This window comes from Pinus tabuliformis, chromosome 4_1, assembly GCF_031772625.1.
Source record: "Pinus tabuliformis cultivar Carrire ecotype Pingquan chromosome 4_1, CPIR1, whole genome shotgun sequence".
Taxonomy (NCBI): Eukaryota; Viridiplantae; Streptophyta; class Pinopsida; order Pinales; family Pinaceae; genus Pinus; species Pinus tabuliformis.
The window spans coordinates 594,282,386-594,305,692 of NC_142303.1; positions in this window are offsets into that span (position 1 = coordinate 594,282,386).

Sequence of the window (23,307 nt, forward strand, 5' to 3'; positions counted from 1 at the left end):
TAACTGGTACTTTCAATACAAATCAATTGTTGATGAAAGAAAGCCTGAGTCTAAGCTTAAAAGGGTCTCAATAGACAATGGTCAAGTAAAGTTGATTCTTGCCAAACCAAAGGTACCCAGACCAGTAGCCAGACCTCGTCGATATGTTTTTCCGATTGCTCCAAATGATGTCCCTTCCAGTAGTTCTAATTTGTCCACAGTTGAAGAAGTCAGTCCTTCTGAACCTCAGTTGTCTTCTACTGAGTTGTATATACCTGAGTCGAAACCTTTTCTCCCTGTAAATAAAATGCATCGTATAGGTCATTTTCCTGCTGTAGAAGAATGGCAATATGCCAATCGTCGTTTTGTAAAAGGTGGCAAGTGGCCTCCTCGAACCAAGTTCTGTACAACCTCTTCATCATCTAAGCAACCATCAACAAGAGCTGATTGTGCTCCTCTCATAGAACACAATGCACAGAATCCTAATGATCTGGATCAGACTTACCAGATTGGTAATTATCTGACCACATGGTGTGCACATGCTGAAGATGTGCTTGATGATTTAGGTTGCCAGAGTGAGTTAATCCTTGCCAATCTCAAATTACTGCAAGATGAACAACAAGCTGACAAACAAAAAAGAGAGGCTAAAGAAAGAAGAAGGAGAGAAAAGAAGAAAAAAGAATCCCAGCCTCCAAAATTTTCTAAAAGCATGGACATTCCTCAAAGTTGGGATACGAGTGAATCTCAAGATGAAAATACCACTGAATCAAGTAGTCAAGTTGGACACAAATTAGAAATGCCTAAACCAGTTCAAATCCACAAAAATAAAAGTGAATTAGCCACTTTTGAAAATGCTGCTACTTTGTTTCCATCTTTTATCATGCCATCTCTCCAAAAAGCAAATATGTTTAATGAAGCCAAGTTCCCAAGGGTAGAAGAAGATTTATTTCCTACCAATTCATCTGGTTATGTTCTAGATTTAGATAAATCTAAAAATCCAGCAGAATCTATTCGAGTCTGGATTGGTGCTCTCTACCAGATGCAAGTTGTTTCAAAATTGGATAATTTTTCAATCTTCCTTCTAGCCGAAAAAAGAATGGCCGGTATTGTGTTTATGATTGGTGGATGGGTGGAACAGATGAAGAAAGGAGAAATGTTGCAATGTCAGGTTTAGCCACATTAGAAGTTTTATTGCTGACACAATTTGTTCCTGAACCTGTTGATGAGAAAAAGCAACTTATTACTGATTTAACAAGAATGGAATTAAAAGATTTAAAGGATCTGAATCATTTTGGTAATGACTATATGTCAAAGGTATACAAAGCAAATCTTGCAAATGATTCTACTCAAAAGATTTCCTTCTTGTCTAAGTTGCCAGGAAATTTAGGTGATATGATAATGAAAGATCTTGAAGTCCAGGGCAAAAAGATAGAACAAACCTATTGGATAGATCTTTTATTCAGATGTCAGGAAAAGGTTAAATATTTATGTTGGCAAAAACAAATTCATGATGTTTCTCCAAATCTGAATGTATGTCGTTCTGTACTTCCATGGACACCTTTTAAGAAGAGAAGGTCCAAAAGGTATGGAAAATACAGACCAAAGCGTGTTGCAAATCCAAGGCGACCATTCAGAAAATTCAAATATCTGAAAAAGAGAAGGCAGCCCAAAAGAGACAATGCTTGCTTTATCTGTAAGCAAGAAGGTCATTTTGCTCGTAAGTGTCCAAAGAGTTCATCCAATAAGTTAAAAGCTTGTATAGAATGTGAAGATTTTGTAGATAATTGGTCAGTCGTTGATTCTCAAGATGAAGTGTCAGATGTATATATTTTGACAGATGCTTCTTTGTCCGATAATGAATCCCTTCCTGAAGTCAGTCAAAAGATGAATCTTTGTTATAATGCATGGGAAAGTGAACCGAGTGATCAAGAGCTTCATTATAGTGATGAATATGATTCAGAAAGTTATACAGAAGAATACTCAGATGACTCCTCAGTCGACACTTTGACCACAACAGACTCTAAGAATTCAACTCCCGTTTTAGATTCTTTGCCTCCACAGCCCATGGTGAATTCTTTCTGTCCATATCCAAAAACAGTCGCGTCATCTTCCTCATCACTGCCTGTAAATACTACTGCTCTTGTTGAAGAAAATGCTTTTCTTAAGAAGATTGTGAAGTCTAACAATCTCCTGTACATTCCAGTTGAAGTCCAGGTAAAAGGAGAATGGATATCTGTTGATGCTTTCATAGACACTGGTGGTTCTAACAATCTTGCTCGTCCATCTTTATTTAAAGGTTTATGGAAACCTTTACAGCATATTCTGGTATCTGAAACCATTGGTGGATCAGTAAATCTCACCCATTATGTAGATAATGTGTCTTTAAAAATTGGGGGGAGTATTATCAAAATGTCTGCAATACAACATTATGATGCCTCTGCAAGCCTGTTCTTAGGAATGCCATTTATTAATTCAGTATTGCCTGTTACTATCAGTGAAGATAAAATTATCTGTAATATTAAGAAAAAGGCAATAGCAGTCCCAAGACTAGTTATGGCAAACTCCGAAGCAAGAAAAGAACAGAGTCAAAAGAAAATAGGTGTCAGAAAATCAAAAAATGAATCTCATGACTGGAAAGAAGTTTTGCAGATATATGAGGAAAAACACCAGCCCACGCAGAAAGCCAATAGAAATCCTGATTGGTCCCAAGAACAATTGAGTTTATATGAAGAATTGCTAAAATGTTGTTCTGAGAATCCTAAAGCCTTTTGGAGTGTCGAGAGCCCTAAACAAGAAATTATTACTTTGCATGACAATGGGGTAACTGGAAAGTTAATACCCTGCACTCCAGCTGAAGAAAAAGAAATGCGAAAGCAGATTGAAGAATTGCTTGATCTTCAACTCATAGAACGTAGTGGTTCTCACTACTCTTGTTCTGCATTCTTGGTTCGAAATCATTCCGAAATAGTCAGAGGAAAAGATAGAATGGTTATTAATTATAAACCATTGAATGCGATCACTAAAAGTTTTAATTATCCTCTGCCTCGTCAAGAAACAATAATGCAGAAGATTCAGAACAGTAAGATCTTTAGCAAGTTTGATATGAAATCTGGTTATTATCAGATTCAGATCAATGAAGAAGATCGCCATAAGACTGCTTTCACTTGTCCTGCCGGTTTTTATCAGTGGAGAGTTGTTCCATTTGGATTAAAGAATGCCCCTGCGTTCTTTCAGAGAAGAATGGATCATATCTTCGGTAAATATGATTTTATTGTTGTATATATTGATGATATTCTTGTACATAGCCAAGATCTTGAAACACACTTAAAACATCTACAAGTGTTTCTTGATGAAGCCAAAAAACATGGTCTTGTTCTGTCCGAAAAAAAGATGTGTCTCTTTCAAGACAACATTGATTTTCTTGGTATTCATGTTAGTCAAGGAAAAATTCAGATGCAACCACATGTGTTAACTAAACTCTCTGAATTTCCTGATCAATTGAAAGATGTGAAGATGATTCAAAGGTTTCTAGGAATCCTGAATTATGTACACAAGTATATTCCTAGACTTTCTGAAAAAACTGCTCCTATTCGTCAACATCTTCATTCTGGTTGGTCATCTGCAGCTACTAAAGCAGTTCAGTTACTTAAAACTGAATGTCAGCATCTCCCAGAACTCAAACCCCCAGGAAATGGTTTTCTTATATTGCAGACTGATGCCTCTGACAATTTTTGGGCAGCAGTCCTTTTTGAAAGAAAGGGAGAAGGAGAAAAATTTGAAGAAGTTTTGTGTGCTTATGCTTCTGGTGAATTCTTGAAACACCAGAAAAACTATTTTCCTGCAGAAAAGGAAACCCTTGCCATCTTTAATGGTATTCAAAAATTTGAAATCTATTTAGCCCCCGCCAAGTTTTTAATCAGAACTGATTCAATGAATTTCAAATATTTTTTGACAGCAAAGATCTCAAAGCAACTGGCGCGTGGAAGACTTTTAGCATGGCAAATGTGGTTTCAGATGTATGATTTTGAGGTTGAATGGGTTCCCGGTAATTCTAATGTTCTAGCCGATGCACTTACTAGAGAGATGAATAAAGTTCATGTTCACAGAAATAATATTTTCCATCTTCCTGGTAAGACCCCTGCTGATGACAGTTTTGAAACTTTTGTTCAAAGATTTCGCCTTCTTGATTTTATTTTAGGCGATGTGGTTCAAGAAATTAAAAATATTGTTGGTTTAAGATTAAGAAGAAATCAGTGGATCCAAAGGTGCCAAGCATGGCAACATAAAAATGTTGGAGTTTTTCTGAATTTGGATGAAGAATTGGTAAAGGTTTACCCTCTACCAAACATGAAGGTAAAACTGTATTTTAAAACTTTGGATGATTCTTGGACCAGGCACTATACAGATGAAATGATCAGAATTTTGAAAATTTTGAATTACTATCAAATTATTGGTGGAGTTGATTTTTCTGTTGCTGTATATGTTACTGCAAAGATGCTAGATTTGGAAGAAATAAATATGCATGAACAAGTTGAAAGATTCTTAAAGTCTTTAAGAATCCCTGATTTATTTGAAGAATTGGAAGCTGCATTTCTGCAACGAAATGATGATAATTTTGCAGGTACTGATTCCTTCCCACAATATGAATTGTTTGCACCTTTTGTTGATTGGGAATTCAAGGATGGTCGATGTCAGAAGAAGGTTCAAGTTCGAGCCTCTCAATGTATTGAGAGAACACTTCAGTATTTAAGAACCTTTTCATCACCTTGGGATTATCAAAGTATGGAATTTAGAAATCCTATAATTCCTAATCCTTTCTCACAAGTCTATGGATCTGATAGTATGAGCGAAGCTACTCTAGCTACTAATGCAGAAGAAATCAAGAAAGTATCAAGCTGGCTCAAAGAATTTCATACTTTAAAATTATCAGAAAAAGTTTCTTTGATAAAAACCATAGAGCCAATGCAAGGAAGATGTGGAGTAATGAGGCTAATTATAAATCAAAAGGCACTAATCACGATTAGTATATCTTCAGGAGCTTGGTATGATGATGTGGTATGCCTTATCAATCTGCTGTTATCCAATAGGGTATGCTCATCTATGATGTTTGAAGTAAATTGGCAAGAACGCGGAAATATCAGTCATCATTGTAAATTATGGGTACAAGCAGCCATCGAGCAATCAGTCAGTATGTTCCAGATCTTCAAGTGGGAATTGTTGGATGGAGTGGAGTTGTCAGTTCAGTCCTTGCCCGACTTTAGGAAAAGTAAAAAAGATTCTTTTCTTAATATTGAGATTGATCCATTTGCTTATGTGAACAGATGGAATAAAGATGATTATCTCTTTCCGCAAAAGAATCTGAGAGTCACGACAGATACGGTAAAGTTTGACACGGGACAGTCACAGAATCAACCTCGTGTCAACATTTATGAGTCGAGTTATAGAAGCAACCTTGTGTCAACATGTATGAGTCGAGTTATAGTGGTACATGTTGGAAGCAACCTGTGTCACACAACCCAATTACATTTAATCAACAAAAATAAAAATTAAAAAACAACAATATAATTCTTACAAATCCATTGGATTAAAAAAATGTTACATATAAGTTAGGTTGTTAAGATAACTAAATTTATTAAAAAAATTAGTCTCCAACAACCATTGACTTGAGGAAGTTGATTATTTCAATGAATCCAAATCCCTTCAGCTAAGCTATGCACTTACATAAGGTCTATATACAATTAAATAATTGAATTAACTTGGGGAATTTGATTAGGTTTATATACAAGTAAAAAATAATTGAATTAACTTGTTCATTATTTCAAAGAAGCCCAATCCCTTAGGTTACACTACATACTTAATGGTTAAGTTTATAAAAATAATAAATACAATTAAAATATTTTTTTAGGTTATTTAATATTTATATTATTATTTTTAACAATGTGTATAATTTTATGATAATTTAGAATTTTTTTGTTTGGAATTTCATTTGGAAATGTGGTTTATTTTTGAATTTATATTTTATTTTTAGGTGACTTGATTTTCTAAGAGATAATTCATAACAGTTATAATATATTAATAATAAAATTTGGTTTAAAAAAAATTTAAATTTTTTATATAATAATAATAATTTAATTTTAAAATACTGTGCTGCAAGAGTTAATCAAAGAAACGAAGCAAAGGCTCCAGACGCTCCATTTGGATACTGTCATGCGTCGGAGAGGAGTGCCTCGTCGAGGCGGTCGTTCTGGGGTGCGCATTGTGAGGGATGAGGAGGCGCCGCATCCCATAGCTCCCATAGCGGCCAGACCCCCCTCGTCATCCAGTTCAGAGGAGGAATTCCTGTTCTTGCCGGACTCTTACCAGACTTTTCGCTTCCGAATTCCTAGAAGGATCCTTCAGTCGGACGTAATCGTTAATTTTTCTGTGTATCTCTCTGAAGCGCCCTCGGTCAACCCCTCATGGTCTTCCCCTGCTTCTGCTAGCCTCCAGGGCAGCGAAATTCTTATGGGGGATATGCAGGGCAGAGTATATCGTATGCCCCATCCGTTGGCAGCCGCAGATCAAGTAGACCCGCCTCAGCCGGCTCCGGAACAGGACAACGCACTCCGTGATGTTTCTGTGCAGGAGATCTTGCCTCTGCGGAACCGAGATCAGAATAGAATTGAAGGACATGATTCGGTTCATCCGGGTTTGGAGGGCCAGCAGGAGGATGATGAGGAGTCGGTCATTTGGCTTGATCCGCCAAGTCCGGAGCAGAGGCAGCCACCTGTATCGCCTAGTCACCTTACCTGAACCTGTTCGGAGGTGTTTCTCAAGGTTTTTGCTCACTTGTTCATGTCTGTGTTGGTTAAACTTTCCCTTTGTTCAGTTTCTGTTATAAGCCCTATAGAGGCAGTTTGTTAAAAGTCAGAGTCAGTAAGCTTAAAATGTCTATTTTTGGCTATCCGAAACCATATGGGATCCAAGAAACTCATTTGGACATTTTTGTAATGCCAGCTCAGTGGTCTGAAAGTCTGTTTCAGTTGTCTCAGGTGTCTTTGTTAGAGGGTGGCCTCGTCCCCCTTGGTTGATGTAATTTATGTAAATATTTTTCTTTCTTAATATAGAAGTAGCCTTTACCCAGAAAAAAAAAAAAATTAATTTAATTTTAAACATATATTGAGGAAATATATTGAAGTTAAATTATTAAATTTTGGAATTGAAATAGATAGGAGAAACTTTTAAAAATAAGGGTTATTAAATTTATTTAATAATTTACATTTTTTTGTAAGCTACAATTTTTCATTCATTTATTAAATAGGTGTATAATAGTTTATCCCTGGCGCGGTGGTTTGTCACAAAGGAAACTAGACCATTGTTGGAAGAGTAGAGTTTTTGTCCAAAATATGATAAACATAATATATTGCTTGTACTAGTGTTTAATAAAAAAGACTATCTAAATAACTGCTGAAAGGAACTAACTTAGACCTGCTTGACATCACAAGATCATTATTCTTATACTGACAAACAGTCAACCTTTTCAATGAAATGAGCATGCATGGATCTATGAAGATGTGGAGACATCAATAAGATCAATAGGGTTCCCTAGTGAGGGAGGCCCCTACCTCGCTGCAACAATGCTTCAATCTTGGCCAACTTGGTAGAGATGTCACGGTGTTCCAAATTGAGATCCTTGTGCTCCATTTGTAGTTCATCAATTTGCAATAATATTTCCCTACAAGCTTCATTATACTCTAGTAAGACATTGTTGGGGAGTGATTTCATGCTCCAATATAATTTGATTGTACATAGATATTGGTTTTGGCACCCTCGAGTATGGCCTGAATCAAGCACCAACTCAGCCATAGAGGCCAAGAACTCCTCATCCGCTGCTCATCATGGTCAACACGAAATTCAACATCAACATAGTTGATTTCCTATTGTATAGGAGCATGGGTCTGAGAATGATATCTCTGTGCTTCCTTATGAGCTTGAAGTGTGCCTCGAGCGCTCCCTTCTACTTGAGAAGAGGTGCCTCAACAAGATTTGGCTCTTTGTTGTGACAATGGAGCTGTCAAGTAGAGGAGAAATAGAGTATGGGTATGCACAGAGATCGAGACTTCAAATGGATATAGCCGAGTCCAACAGGAAGGAGCTTCAATGGTATAAACACCAGGTAAGGGCAAGCGTAAATGAATTTCAAGTTGGATAGTAGAAGGTGTAGGGTTGTGGGCACCACTGAAGGAGGTAGGAATAACATCATAAATCATAGAGGCTGCCTAAGGTGCGAGGGGGACTCAAGTATCTGACTTTGTAAGGAAAAGCCCAAGTTCACAACTTAATTTCCCTACTTTGACAATTGCAAATTTGATTGCTTTACAATAGATTGTAACAATGAATTAAGCCAACCATGCATTAAAGAAATTTTGTAGATGCAAAACTGAATTATCTCTAAGGGCTCTTAGGCTAAAGGGTTGGGTGTGCGATGGAGACCTTTGGTGCCACCACATGCAAACCCTTGCTTCTTCATGCACTTTTTCTTTGCAGAATGCATGCCTTCGCCACAGGGAAATACTGCCCCCGGAAGGAGCATGTAAAATTAAGGATCTTGAGCAGGTTATGGGCCTTAGGAGGATATTGTGCAACTCGAGAAAGGGGTGGCCAACCCCTTCAACCAAGTTAGAAACAATAGGCCCAAAGGGGTAACACAAGTCTAGATAACACAAAAAAACAGAGTGAGAGAAATCCTCACCGAGCTCCTCTATGTAGCTTGAAAAAACCAAAATCCAATCCATTGCTAAAACATAAAAACCTAGATATGATTCATTGGAATGGTCATCATTGAACAAAGAGTGCTCATGAAGGATGAGCATGTGAGGATAATGTTAATGGATGGCTGAAACAATTGAAGGTTGATATGGCTATGTTGTCCCTCTATTGCTTCTGGTTGTGGCCATACAACCATTATCATCCCCCTTCCATGATCATTAAATGTGTTGTCACCTCCCTCTGCAAACCTTGGGATTCCACCCTGTTTGGGGGCCTGTGAATCTTTCTCTAGGAGCTTAAGACAATCCTCCTTCCAACTTGATGGGGGAATATCCTCCCAAGAGGAAATTTCTTTAATGCATCCCTTGTTAGTAAGAAGATCTACTATTTTTTTGCCCATCCTTCGAACATGAGATGGAAGAAGGATAGGGATTTGAGATGTCAAGCTTGTGGCTCTAGAAATATAAAGCTCTAATCACCAACTTGTAGATACCTTTCCAGATTGGTTCCATTTATTATTTTTTTGATAGTGGAGATTACAAGGGTTGAATCACCTTCCACAATCAGTTTAGGGAATTCCTTTTTTTGGCTAAGAGTAGCCCTTCTAAGAGTGCTTGAAATTCCACAACATTGTTGGTGGCATATCCCAAAGAGTCGAAGAAGAGAGCAAGGGGGATCACTTCATGATCTTTGAATATCCCTCCAAAACCTATCTCACCTGGATGTTGAAATATGTAACTAGTTTCGGTCTTCATAATGGCATATGTAATCGTGATTTTATATATTTAATGAAAAGAGAAAAATAAATTTATTATTTGTGTTCTTGAGGCATGGGTTTCATGCTAAAGGGAAATTTATTTATAGGTCAACCACCCATTGAGTGCTTCTAGGTTTGTCATAAAGTCAATTGAGTCATTGTCATGTATTGAAGACCCATTTGGGCATGTTACATAGTGTAAAGAAAAAATTATTGAGTCAAAAGATCCTCCAAGACCTCGTCATGGCACAAATATCAAGTCAACCTACATGAAGGGACAAGTTAGCCTCAAGATAGCAATTCGTATCCCTCACAAGCCTATAAATAAGAAGGAATTCGACCTCATTTGAAGATTCACTCAAGCAACTTCGATCTCCTCAAGATAGAAGCTAGAAAAGGATGAAGAAGAAGAGGAAGATCAAGATCAAAGTTTTTGGGCCTCTCTCTCTCTCTCTCTTCATTAGGGTTTCTATAGTTTCTAGGCTAGACGAAATTATGAAGTTGCATCAAAGCTGTGAAGCTACAAGGTCGAAGCTGTGAAGCTGTGAAGTTGCCTCTAGATCAAAGCTGTGAAGCTGCTAGGTCAAAGCTGTGAAGTTTCTAGGTCGAAGTTGCATAAATTGTTGTTGGTGTCGAAGTTGCTAGAAGGTCGAAGTTTGTTGCTGGAAGTTGTGTAAGCAAAGCTCATCAAGAAGGAAGGATGACTTGGTCTTGGAGGGTCTTGGTCAAGGGTCATGGGCCTTGGAATTCATCCATTGAAGTTCTATAAGAAGAGAAGGGTTCTAGTGGGTTTTCCTCTCAGTTGGAGAGGTTTTGGCCATGGTTGATTGCCTATATCTTATGTCCTATTGTCTGATTGTTCTTTATGATTTGGTAGCTGTTTGATGATAAATAACACTAATAATAATAAAGGAAAGAATAATTTAATCAAGTAAAGTAAAAAAACATCACAAGCAGTTATCAAAGTTAGAGAAATCACCTACACTTGTTGCCCCCTAGATTTCTCAACATGGGATGAGAGCTAAGGTGACTACATCAAGGAAGGGCAACACGAAGAAGGATAATCTATAGCCGAAGTATAAAGAGATCATCTTGGAAACATCAAGAGCACCAATCATCAAGAAGTACTAACCCTCTCATCATATTGAAAGGGAATAATTAAGAACATCAAAGAAGACCTCAAAACCCTAGCTCATCCAAAGAAGGGTTCCACACCTGAAGTGTTCTTGGGAAACTCACACATTCTACAATCATTATCATGAGGAAGGAAGAGCGAAGCACTTTTGGGTTTGTTTTTCTAGGCTATATTCTCCACACATGCGAAGTATTAAGACATCCTTCTGCAACATCAAGTATCGAATCACAACCACCATCAATGATCAAGTTTTGTGCCAAGAAAGGTCTCCTTTGCAAGCTAAAATAACAAGAAAAAGAAGTCAAGTCAATCGAAGTAGAAAAGAGGCAAATTTGTCCATATTCTAGCCACACGTGGGAACTAGGGTTGTTGCAAAAAAGGTTGAAATTGCAGAACTACTACAACAAGCCGAAATTCTGAAGAAGGGACAAAATTTGAGGTTGTTAAACAAGTTTAACTAGCATTGTCTTGAAGGAAGAAAAGCAGGAAAAAGCATTGTCATCATCATCAAGGAATTAATGTGATCTCCCTTTGAGTCAAGGATCACTTTTGAAGAAAGACATCTTCACCAAGAAAACGTCTTTTATTATCTACATCATCATCAAAATCAAGAAGGCATCAAGTTGAAGATTTCATCATCTAGGAGTATCTTCACTTGACAAGTAAGTATTTTTATATCGATACTTGAATATGTCAAAATGACTTCATTGCAAGGAGTGCAACAAATTGGTTGGGTCTTCAAACTTTCTTGCATGGAAGAAGAGGATAGATTTGATCCTCATAGAAAATGAAGTCGTTGGTCATGTTAAGGGTTTAATTATCGAACTGCCAAAAGAAGAATCTCAAGCTCTACAAGATGAAGATATCAAAAGAAGAAGGAATAGCCTCATACTTTATAAGGGTGTCAAAAATAAGAGATCAACTCCAAGAGTTGGGAGAAATAATGTTTGACAAGGAAATGACTACCATAATGCTCAATGCACTACCAGAGGAATGAGGCAAGTTCACATCAAACATCTATGGGAGGAAGGGAGCTACTCCATTCAATGAACTATGGTCATTGTGAAAAATCAAAGAAACCAGGCTAAAGGAAAAAATCAGTGTAGGATCAAGCAAGCAAACTCAAGCATTTACTGCCATGGCTGGAAGAAAAGGGAAGTTTGGGAAGCTTGGTCCTCAGAAAAAGAAGAAGAACATGTTGAAGGTTCAATGCTATGACTGTCATGAATATGGGCACTACAAGAGAGATTGTCCAAATCTCAAGAAGGACAACAATAAAAGAGGAAGGGAAGAAGCCCATATCACCGAAGAAGTGGAAGGAGCTGAAAAGAAGAAATCCAAGGAGGAAGTAAAAGATCTCTACTATGATTGAGATAGTCTTCCTCACCTAGTTCTTTTCAAGTTTTCGTTTCAAGTTTTCTGTTGTAAAGTATAACTATCATGGTAGGAATAATTAGAAGTATGATAGGATGCATCATGTTAGGATATGACATCATAGAAGCATATGATTGACAACAATGGCTCGTGACATCATCATAAAGAAGCATGAAAGATAGCTGAAATAGAAGCCTATGGCTCTCACCTATAGAAGGATGTAGCTCTTGATAACCTCATTACAAGCACAAGTAGTACTTATGGGAAAAAGAAAGTCATCTAGTATAGAGCTCATCATACATCATTCAAAAAGGAGCATTTGCGAGATGAGGATGATCAAGATCCTCTGTTGGAACCTTCATTGGAAGGTTCACCTATTGGAAGAAGCATGTATCTCATTGAGAATTCCACCTTGTATGGGATTCATGGAATGATGGTATGATGTCAAAAGAAGTGAAGCAAGTCAAGGTGATTGAAGTTATTTCAATCAAGGAAGCTACTGAAGGAAGTCTAGATGACCAAAAGGAAGAGATGAGGTATGTATGCTTGTATTTGATAAAATTGAGTCATGTCATATAGTTGCAGATAGCATGGATAAATGCTCCACCTCATGAGCATGATCAAGAGAAAGGGATCTCCTCCTTTGGAAGGATGCATAAAGGCATGGTTCACATATTGACTAGATGAAATCAATATAATATGTCCTCATATGGAATATGAGGTGGTTGAAAAAAATAAAGGAACTATGAATGGAAGTTCTTGAGAAGCAATATGTGAAGAAAGTAAGGAGAGATTTTGAAAGATGCAACTACTGTCACATAGAAAAGGAAATCAACATCTGATAACTAGAAGAATTGACCGTGACATCTCCATGGAAAAGGTATGAAGACTTCAAAGAAGTTTGGAAAGGAAGATGACCCTTGACATTTCATATCTTTTTGGAGATGTGTCAATATGAATATAGGATGTTGATACAACAAGAAGATGTCATGATGTAAGACCATCACAAAGGTAATTTGATGTTCATTTTTTTAATTTTTGAACAATATCTGGATGGGCTAATGCAGGGCTACCAAAGGAAGAGTTGTAGATGTCATCTACAACTAATACTCATGTGGTGGGATGATAAGATCCTGAAGAAAACATGATGTGGAGAAGGTAGTTGTATGAAGGAAAGTCAGATATGGATTAGTGAATCACTTTCCAATGAAAGAAAGGATGACATGGCTGACATGATTCATGAACGAAAGTGATAGATGGTTGATGCCCTATGAAGAAGTCCCAAAATATGTAGCCTCCATAACAAAGAAGAAATTCATGATGGAAAGAGGGAGTCCTACAAGCAATTGGTTGTCCCATGATCTCCACCTAGAGAGTTGATGGAAGCAAGTCCCTAGTTAAGGGGAGGCTTGGTCAAGTCCCTAGTTAAGAGGGAGCTTGGGTACATTCCTTTTATAGGAATGGGTGCATTCCTTCATTGGAATGGGTATATCCTCCCTAGTTGACAGGGAGAGGTAGACACATCATTCTTGTCTTCACTTGGGAAGAAAGAATTGAAGATTGGATAAGAATCTAGCATCCGATACTCTTTGAGGATGTGGTAGGGCATCCAAGATAAGAGTAGTCGTAGAGGACCAATATTCTTTGAGGACTAGGAATCCAAGATAATAATATTCTTGGTGGCACTTACTCTAAGAGAATCCAGGTGGGGTATGTTTTGAGAGAACAATGATGAGGGTGTCTATAAATCAATGGTCTCGCCAACATTGTGCTCTAATCTTGTGGAGAGATAGAGTTGTTAGTCAAGGCCTTGCATTGTGAAAATGTCGGATGATATGATGCTATAGAGATGGGTTACCAATCTGACTCTTCTTATTAGAATTCTTCAGATTGAGAATGTCCAAGTACCTTGTATGGATTATGAATACCTCCCTAGTTAAGAGAGAGTGTTGAAATATGTTACTAGGTTTGGTCTTCATAATGACATATGTAATCATGATTTATGTATTCAATGAAAAGAGAAAAATAAATTTATTATTTGTGTTCTTGAGGCATGGGTTTCATGCTCAAGGGAAATTTATTTTTAGGTCAAGCACCCATTGAGTGCTTCTAGGTTTGTCATAAAGTCAATTGAGTCATTCTCATGTATTGAAGACCCATTTGGGCATGTTATATGTTGTAAAGAAAAAATTATTGAGTCAAAATAGAGTCAAAAAACCCTCCAAGACCTCATCATGGCACAAAGATCAAGTCGGCCTACATGAAGGGACATGTCGGCCTCAAGATAGAAATTCGTATCCCTCACAAGCCTATCAAGCCTATAAATAAGAAGGAATTTGACCTCATTTGAAGACTCACTCAAGCAAGTTCGATCTCGTCAAGATAGAAGATGGAAAAGGACGAAGAAGAAGAAGATGATCAAGATCGAAGTTTTTGGGCCTCTCTCTCTCTTTCGTTAGGGTTTCTATAGTTTCTGGGCTAGACGAAATTATGAAGCTGCAAGGTCGAAGCTGTAAACTGCCTCTAGATCGAAGCTTTGAAGTTGCTAGGTCAAAGCTGCTAAAGCTGCTAGGTTGAAGTTGCAAAAATTGTTGTTGGGGTCGAAGTTGCTGGAAGGTCAAATTTTATTGCTGGAAGTTGTGTAAGGAAATCTCATCAAGAAGGAAGGATGAATTGGTCTTGGAGGGTCTTGGTCAAGGGTCATAGGTCTTGGAATTTGTCAATTGAAGTTCTATAAGAAGAGAAAGATTATGGTGGGTTTTCCTCTTAGCTGGAGAGGTTTTGGCCTTGATCGGTCGCCTATATGTTGTGTCCTATTGTCTTATTGTTATTTATGATTTAGTAGTTGTTTGATGATAGAGAACACTAATAATAATAAAGGAAAGAAGAAGTTAATCAAGTAAAGTAAAAATACATCACAAGCAGTTATCAAAGTAATAGAAATCACCTACACTTGTTTCCCCCTAGATTTCTCAACACTGGATTGTCTTTGTAGGCTCCATTCAAGTTAATCTTAACAAAATATTCTAGAGGAGGAGACCAAGAGAGTGGAGAGGTGAGAAGAGGTTGAAAGATAGGGGAATGGGAGAGAAGGGGAGGGGTAAGGTTGAGCTTGGTAAGAATGGGAAGCTCCTTTGGGGACTCAGACTAGTATGAAGTAGACCATGGAATAAAGATACAATTTCTTTGGTTTTTAGGAGAATTTGTGACCAAACATAATCCACAGTGGAGGATGTAGATCCAAAAATACAAAGTTTCTCTCTTTTCATACTAACCAAAGGAGGAACCTAGGAAGGATGATCCAAGCTTTGTTAATGACCAAGTTGTGGAAGGCTACGAAACTTCAATTTTCGATAGTTTGGATAAGATTTGATAAGTTATTATCAATTTTACGAAATAAACCAGAGACTTGGCCCCATAGATATACAACAAAAAAGAACGAATTCAAAAGGTGCTCCATAGTTTCTCCTTATGGATGACATAAATGGTAAATAGATGGCCCTTAATAGTCTCTTCTTAAGATTTTGTGCCAAGTCAAAGCACTTTTCCTAGTTAATTGGCACTAAAAATGAGCAACTTTTGGCCAATGGTTTTGGAGCCAGATTTTCTTCCATAAGCTTTGTGAGGGAGTTGTTGATGTTGTGCTACCAGGGTGTAAGCCTCCTTATTGTGAATGTTCCTACTAGCCTATGTCCCTAGCAAAGTTCATCATATTCATCATTGATTAAAATTTTCCGTTTGTGAAGCATTTTGTCATAAGTTTCCCATTCTTCTGTTGTGTTTGTAAGTCCCCAATTGTTTTTGTGTTTCCAACTTATCCAAGTGATGTTGCTTTACTCTATTTTCCAGTAATCAACTACCACCAGGGTTTGTTGTCATTTTTTTGCTTCCATTATTACTTCTAGGTTTTCTTCCTTAGCAAGGTGGGTTAATTGCTGCTAAGAGTCCTCCAAAAAGAGGGTTGTTTTGACATTAATTATTTCCCAAAACTAATGTTTTTAGACTAACTTCTTATTTTTATTATCCAACTTCCAACATGAGGAGCTTTCAGTTAGGTGATCCTTGTGGAGTATTTTCTGGATTGATAAAATTTCCCCATATTTGGCATCCCATATTTGCTTCCAAAGTTCCTCTCCCCCCTGGATCCACCTCTGCCATAATTTGTATCCAAGGACTTGATTTAGGATTTCTGGATCTTTCAATCCTAGAACTCCCTTTGGCTTGGGAAACCATAGCTTTTCCTAAGCCACTAATTCCCATTTATTTTCTCTGAGAGCTCCCCCCCATAGAAAGGACAGATATAACTACTTGATTGAATTCAGGATGCCCTTAGGGGTTGCTAATGTTGATATTTTGTAATTTGGTAGTTCCATAAGAACTAATTTAAGAAGCACCAAACACTATGTTAGATTCAGAGATATGAAGGTCCAATCACTTAATTTGTTTATCATTTTGAGAAGTAGAACTTTCCATTGGATGCATATTAAAGAGTTATCCGCCATATGAGCACCTTCATACTTTGATGAGAGCGTGCTTTGTTGGAAACCCAAAAGTATAGATATATGTGCTTGAAATACTTGGTGAATATTGAAAGAATATGTTTGAGACTTAATATGATTTATGTCCCTGAAGTTAGCATAAAATCCTCCAAGATTTTGTTGATGGTGTTTTCTTGCACTTTTGGAATCCCCATGAGCATGGTATCCTGTACAAATTTTTGATGAGCGATCGACATGCTATTTATGGAAAATTTTAATCCCTTAATCCTATTTTGTTGAACCATGGTTGAGAAGTGTCATCCCAAGCCCTTTGCTGCCAGAATGAATAAGAAAGGGGATAGGGGATCTCCTTGTCTGGTACCTCTTGAAGAGTTGAATGCATGAGTTGGGGAACCATTAAAGGAGATGGAGAAGAATGGAGAACAGATGAGAGAACTAATCAAACTTCTCCATTCAGTCGAGAGCATAAAGGCATGAAGAACTTGAAGGATATAAAGAAGAGATGAGAGAACTATTCCAACTTCTCCATTCAGCCGATAACCTGAAGGCCTGCAAAACTTGAAGAATCTACTTCCAATTCATCTAATCAAAGGCTTTAGAGAGATCAAGTTTAATGATCATGCCCATTTTTCTGAGATTTTTAAGCGAGTGAATGACCTCATGGGCTATTATGATCCCATCCAAGATTTTTTTTCCTTTTAGATATCCAAATTTTTCCATTGAGATAAGAGAGGGGAAAAGAGTCTTAAGCCGATTAGCTATAAATTTAGTAATGATTTTATATATGAAATTGTAGAGGGTTATTGGTGTGAAGTTGTTGGATTTTGTGGAGTCATTAGATTTCAGAACTAAGGTGAAGAGGGTGGCATTAAGGGTGGGTAGGATAGTGGATGTTGTCCTTGACTCTTCCACCCCCACGAGGATGTCATATTTGAGTATAGGCCAATATGCTTGGAAGAAGTTTGTCGTAAATCCATCCAGCTTGGGGGCTTTGTTCTTTTACATATTCATAACCGCCTCTTCTACTTCTTTAAGGGAAATCTTTCTCATAATTTAATGTTGCAGTTTTCTCTTTGCAATTAGAGTAGGAATGTTTGTTGTTATTTTTCTTATCGTTTGTTCCCTATCCCTGTTGGGTTCTTTCAAGAGAGAGCTATAATAATTAATGCGTTCCATTTCTAAATATTTATGGTTTCTGATTCTTTTCCTTATGAGTTTATCAATGAGAAAATTCTGTTGTTGTTTCTATGTTTTATCATAGATTTGTGATTTTTTTTTGTGTTCCTCTCGAGATTTTTGTTTCCAGAGTACCTCCTCTTTAGACCCGTGTTCCTCCAGTTGGGTTAGGGTGTTGGTTTCCTCTTGGATGAGGTATTCAAATTTTCCTTCGAGTATCATTCTTTGCTGAATACTTTCCATATGCTCTTCTAGGTTTAGTTTTGCTTCAAAGATATTGCCAAAATCCTCTCTATTACATTTCTTAATGTTGCTTTTGAGTGGTCTGAGATTTTGTTGAAATATGTACATCACCGTGGCACCCAAAAATTCCATCTCACTCCACAATTCATTGATATTTTTTATAAGGATTATGGCTCTGAACTAAAAGATTTCAAGGTGAAATGGTCTATTTTAGGGCTCCCATTGAGGTAAAATTCGAGGCAGATTGGCCAATGATCAGATTCGACACAGGAGATAATGAAAGATTTTAGAGTGATGTCCCTTTCCAAGAGGGGTTTTGAGGTTAGAAACTTGTCTAGACGTGAGGGTATGATTCTTTCCTCCACAATTATTATTCCAAGTATGCAATCCATTTATTGTTTCTACACATATGAATGCCTGCCTTCATATCATCTCCTTGAATTGATATGAATCCATATCCAGTCTACGGATTCCCCCAAGCTTTTCAATCACAATTTTTATCATATTGAAATCCCCTCCAAAAATCCATAAATCCTCCTTGTGAATTCCTCGAATTGAGGCCAAATTATGAAGGAACTGCAACCTTTCCAAAGGTAAGAGGGGTCCATTTATGGTTGTGATAAATCCCACTTCTGCTACACCTAAATAATTACATTTTCTTGAGAGAGTCCTCATCCAACCAACCAAATAATTCTATTTTTTTTGGGTTTCATATAACATCTAATCCTCCTACTTGGTCTGTGGCATCCAGAGCTATATCCTAATAGCCCTTCTAACATTGGGTCATGATTTTAAATAACTATTCTCCAAGCACTTAGTCTCTTCGAGGAGTATTACTGTTGGCATTTCCTTCCTTATTTTGTTCTTAAGATGCCTTTGCTTGCTATGACAATTGAGGCCTCTTATATTCCATGTGAGGATTTCATTGTGAAGCTTGATGGGTGGAGGAAAACACCTCCGAGATCAGTTGAACTTTACTAGTATTGGCTAGAAAATCTTTTGCTTCTTTGATCAAATCCTTATTGTTAATTTGGCAGCTCAATGACAAATTCCAATCATGGAACTAGATTCCTCTTTTCAAGAGGACCAAAATTGACCTTTGAAGCACTTGATTTGGACAAGGGAAAGTATATTTTTGAAGTGAAGCCCACATGTGCACAAAATGACAGGTCAGCACTAAAAGGAAACTGGACACCCTTAGAAGCCTATAAATATAAGTCAAGTGACCCTCATTTGGACATCATCATCAAGCATCTTCTTCTTCTCTTTTCTTTGGATTGGTTTGCACAAATTTGAAGTGAGTTCATGGAATTTGGTTCGTACAAGTCTGGAATTGAAGGGTTCGAAGCTCACACATATGATTAGGGTTTTTGGTTTACAGCCACAAGGTTGACACAAGAATTTTTTGGCTACAACAACACACATACATGCCTATCCGTGAGGTTGTAAAGCTTTATCTGCACACATGGCCCTCCCTCTGTGCGACTGGGACTTAGGGTTTCATTTTTACAGATGACCGTAGATTGGGAAAGTTAACTCTTATCAATATTTTTGCTGGGATCATATTTTTGGAAATCATTTGGTTGATTTTAATGGATAGTTTTGTATTGACTCATTGTACTCTTTGCTGAACATTTAATGACAACCTAATAGAAGAAGAATTACAAAGGGTTTTCCCCTTTGTGGGGTTTTTCCCTAGCCTTTGACCAAATTAATGTCTCTTGTTGACATTGTTGATTGTCTCCTTTTGTCATTGCATTACTGTTCTATAAGTTCAGTTACTATTGATTGATGAAAAAAAATAATTTCTATTGAAAAATTTCCAATTGAAGAATTGAATCGGGCTAAAGTAATTGAAACAACATAGAGAAACGTAAAATTAACATGGTATCAGAGCTAAGGTGAAGGGAAAGCCCAAAGGAGACAAGCATTGAAGGAATCATATTTGGAAGAGTTGAAGGAGCCTATCTAATCAAGTCAAGACATCAACCCCTTACTTTAAGGAAAATGAGAAGCTGGGTGACTTATCTAACTTTGCTGTTTGGAAGATCAGGTTGGAAATCATAGCCGATGTCAATGATGTCTTGGAATGCATTCAAGGAAAAGTACCCGAGCCTTTAGAAAATGCTTCCATTTATGCCAAGAACAAGTACAAGAAAGGTGAATTAAAATCAAAGAAAATTATAGCTAATGGTTTACAATATCATTTACTTGCATATGTTGGAAACTTGAAAAAGTCTAAGGATATGTATGATAAGCTAGTTGGCATGTATGAAGTCAAAAATTTGAATGAAATCATCACCTTGAAATATCAACTGAAAGACATGAAGATAAATAAAGGAGAGACTGTGCAATCCTATATCATGATGGTATCTCGTCTTAAAGATCAATTGAAGAGAGTTGGGGAAATTGTGCTTGATAGGGGCTTGGTAGTGGTAACTCTTAGAGGTCTCCTTCCTGTTTGGGAAGCCTTCGTTACCACTGTAAGCAATAACAATATTTTTCCATCATTTGATGAACATGGTGGAAATCTCACTTAAGAAGAATCCAGGATGATTTCAAGAGGGAGAATTCACAAGCATGGAGAAGAAGAGTCTGTTGCATTTGTTACTCAAGATAAGAAGAAAAAGGAAAAAGGAAAAAGGAAAAAGGAAGAAAATTTGGTTCAAATAGGTCCTTTCTCGAGTCAAAAGACTCTCATAGAAGATCAAGGGATATTGAATGCTTCAATTGTCACAAGCATGGTCACTATGCCCGACACTGTCTGAGAAAGAGAAATTCTCCAAGATCTGATCGAAGCTACAACAAAAACATGTACGATGATAGAAGAAGAAGCAATGATGGAAGAAGAAGTGATGATAGAAGAAGGCTAGATGATAGAAGAGAGAGAGATGATCGAAGAAGAAGATATACTTCAAATGATCATGAAGAAAGTCCTCGTCCTCGTCCTCAAATGAAGTCAAGAAACTCTAGGTATGAAAGTAACGTAGCTACTGATCAATCTGAATACATTCTTATTTCATCCCTCTCTAGTTCTTCTCCTCTAGATTCGTACAATAGCTGGATGGTAGATAGTGGGGCTTCTAGACACCTCGATGGGTATAAGGAAGTCCTCTCAAATTTGGTTGAGAGGGATACAAGTTTGAATATTATTGTTGGGGAAAAATCTACATATCCAGTGATGGGATTTGGTATTGTCAAATTTGATTTAGACTATGGAAAACATATTATTCTTCATGAAGTGATTTATATTCCAAAATTAAAGAAGAACTTGATTTCTATTTCTCCCTTGGAAGACAAAAGAATGAGAATAACCTTCATTAATGGAAAGGTACTAACCTGACCGAAGGGATCCTAGTTGAAAGATGCCTTTATCTTGGGATATAGAGTGGGAGGACTATATAGAGTCACTGGAAGACCTCTTCTAGCAATAGTCCATGACACCACTCGTCAAAATTAGCTATGACACCGAAATAAAAAGAAGTCAAGGGGACCACTCCCCTCTAGTAGGATCAAGTCTGATGATAATTTCAAACATAATGAAGTAGCGGTGAGAGAACATGTTTGGAAGGGTACTATGGCCGAAGAATCAATTATGAAGGATGTTGCATGGGATGGTGTAACTTCAAAATGACTATACAAGATGAAGAGTGAAGCAAATGGAAGCATTGAAAGGTTCAAGGAAGTGGTATGTGTTGTGAAACCTCAGGGGTTTGATGTACAGGACAAGAAGACTTACATTTTCATATCGAAAACATTATGTGGTTTGAAGCAAGCTCCTTGAGCTTGGTATGCCCAAATTGACAGTTACTTGGTGAAGCTTGGATTCACAAGCAATAATACTGATCTAAACATCCACTTCAAACTAGTCCAAGGTATGAATTTGATTTTTATTTTACATATTGACGATCTATTCTTGACAAGTAGTGAGCCTCCGATGATCAAGCATAAGAAGGATTATGGTCTGAGATATACTTCCAAAGATATGAGACTATATGGATACATTGATAATGATTGGGTTGAGATATTTCGTCATACTTTGACTGATGAGAAACTTGCAAACATAAAGCAACATGTATTGATGGAGGTGACCCTCCCGAGTAAGGGTTAGGGCAGATCAAGGACACTTAGCTAGCTCTTCCCCCCTTTCTGAGCTTCCAGGGAGATGAATTGAGCCATAGAGATCCTGGGGTTGAGGTACCTTTGGATTTGATAGAGTATACTCCAATTGGCATCTATCTTTACCACCCATCTAGCCAATGGGTGTTGGCTGCTTGAGTTAGGCGCAACCCTTACTATTTATGGCAAGTGTTATCCCATTCAAGCTAGAGATGTAGGTGTTCTACCACTGAATCTTGAGGGTCAATTTGGGAAGATTAATATATAATAGGATAGTTGTGATCCTTACAATTTATGATAAGTTGTATCCCAACTTATCTTATTGTAAATGGCATCCCTCCTATTATCTATAGGTTTTCCGGGTCATAGCATTGGCTCCCCATTGGTAGAGGTTTCCCGTGCCGTAGCATTGGCTCCTTGTTGGCAGAGGTTTCCTAGGTTGTAGAATTGGCTTTCTGCCGACAGAGGTTTCCTGGGTCATAGCATTGGCTTCCCACTAATAGAGGTATCTCAGGTCGTAGCATTGGCTCCCCGCTGGTAGAGATTCCCGAGGAGCAACATTGGCTCCCTGTTGCCAGTTATTTCAGGTGGTAGTAGTGGCTCCCTGATGGATAGAGGATGGTGGCTGGATCTCCCCTATGATTCTTCTTCTTTAGATTCGAGAATGTTTCAACATATATAGTTGAGTAGAGATGGGATATGATATGATGAAATGATACTTGTGATGACTACATGATGCAGCTGAAATTTCTCCCTAAATAAGAGGCAGTGTTAATTTGGATGCTTAGTGACAAATTCCAATCATGGAACTAGATTCCTCTTTTTGAGAGGACCAAATTTGACCTTTGAAGCACTTGATTTGAACAAGGGAAAGTGTATTTTTGAAGTGAAGCCCACATGTGCACAAAAGGACAGGTCAACCCTAAAAGGAAATTGGACACCCTTGGAAGCCTATAAATACAAGTCAAGTGACCCTCATTTGGACACCATCATCAAACATCTTCTTCTTCTCTTTTCTTTAGATTGACTCACACAAATTTGAAGTTATTTCATGGAATTTGATTCGTATAGGTCTGAAATTGCAGGGTTCAAATCTCACACATGTGATTAGGGTTTTTAGTTTCTAGCGACATGGTTGACATAAGAAATTTTCAGCTGTAACCACACACATATAGGCCTATCAGTGTGGTTGGAAAGCTTCATCCGCATACATAACCCTCCCTCCGTGCCACTGGGAATTAGGGTTTCATTTTTACAGGTGACCACAATTGACCGCA